Here is a 1,485-nt window from a genome sequence, read left to right as displayed (position 1 = left end):
CAGGGGCACCTGGGTGGCTCAGTTGGTTAGGCAAAGGGCTCTTGATTTTGGCTCAGGTCACGATATCAGTGTCATGAGATCGAGCCCTGCCTGGGGCTCTAGCTCAGCACGGAGTCTGCCTAAGACTGTCTCCCGTACTCCCTCTGCCCCTCCCCCTGTGCTCTCTCTCCCTCTCTCTAAATAAATAAATATTAAAAAAAAAAAAAGATAGCCCCACAGATCTGTTTTGATCTCTAGGCTGGCTTTGCCAGGTGCCTGTTGGTTATCTCCTCAAATCTTTGTGACTCTCCAAATTCCAGAAGTTCAAAAACTTTCAACAGCCTGAAAGAACCTCTTCACCAACCTCAATCTTCCAAGATCTTACCTCCTTACGTTTCAATCAAGTAAAGGGAAGGATCAGTTACACTAGTATTTATTTATTGTTCCCAAAGCTACATTTTACATCTTTTTAAAGAACTAAAAGCAATTATTTCCATCCACGTTGCTGCAAATGGCAAGATGGAACTAGAGGGTATTATGCTAAGCGAAATAAGTCAATCAGAGAAAGACATGTATCATATGACCTCACTAATATGAGGAATTCTTAATCTCAGGAAACAAACTGAGGGTTGCTGGAGTGGTGGGGGGTGGGAGGGATGGGGTGGCTGGGTGATAGACATTGGGGAGGGTGTGTGCTATGGTGAGCGCTGTGAATTGTGTTAAGACTGATGAATCACAGCTTTTTCCGGTAGCGGAGGCTGGAGAAGACACGCAGAAATGGCACCTCGCAAAGGGAAGGAAAAGAAGGAAGAACAGGTCATCAGCCTTGGACCTCAGGTAGCTGAAGGAGAGAATGTGTTTGGTGTCTGCCACATCTTTGCATCCTTCAATGACACTTTTGTCCATGTCACCGATCTTTCTGGCAAGGAAACCATCTGTCGCGTGACTGGTGGAACGAAGGTGAAGGCTGACCGAGATGAGTCCTCTCCCTATGCTGCCATGTTGGCTGCCCAGGATGTAGCCCAGAGGTGCAAGGAGCTGGGCATCATTGCCCTCCACATCAAACTACGAGCCACAGGAGGAAATAGAACCAAGACCCCTGGACCTGGGGCCCAGTCAGCCCTCAGAGCCCTTGCCCGCTCAGGAATGAAGATCGGGCGGATTGAGGATGTCACCCCCATCCCCTCCGATAGCACCCGCAGGAAGGGGGGTCGCCGTGGTCGCCGTCTGTGAACAGGATTCCTCAAATTACTGTTTTCTGTTAATAAATTGGCTTTGTGTGAGCTAAAAAAAAAAAAAAAAAAAAAACTGATGAATCACAGCCCTGTACCTCTGAAACAAATAATACATGTTAAAAAAAAAAAGAAGATAGAAGGAAGGCAAAAATGAAGGGGGGAAATTGGAGGGGGAGATGAACCACGGGAGACTATGGACTCTGAGAAACAAACTGAGGGTTCTAGAGGGAAGGGGTGTGGGGGGATGGGTTAGCCTAGTGATGGGTATTAA

The 1,485-nt window shown here is 47.4% G+C and overlaps 1 pseudogene; it reads left to right on the top strand.

The window, feature by feature from the left end:
• Nucleotides 1-741: 741 nt before the first annotated feature.
• LOC114221429 (small ribosomal subunit protein uS11 pseudogene) lies at nt 742-1,262 on the top strand (annotated as a pseudogene).
• The last annotated feature ends 223 nt before the right edge of the window (nt 1,263-1,485 follow it).

Source organism: Eumetopias jubatus, unplaced genomic scaffold (genome assembly GCF_037043125.1).
Source record: "Eumetopias jubatus isolate StellerSeaLion01/CBP00866 unplaced genomic scaffold, mEumJub1_p1.0 scaffold_7, whole genome shotgun sequence".
NCBI classification, from domain to species: domain Eukaryota; kingdom Metazoa; phylum Chordata; class Mammalia; order Carnivora; family Otariidae; genus Eumetopias; species Eumetopias jubatus.
Note: the sequence above shows the minus strand (reverse complement) of the source record. Positions and strands in the feature narration are given on the sequence as shown.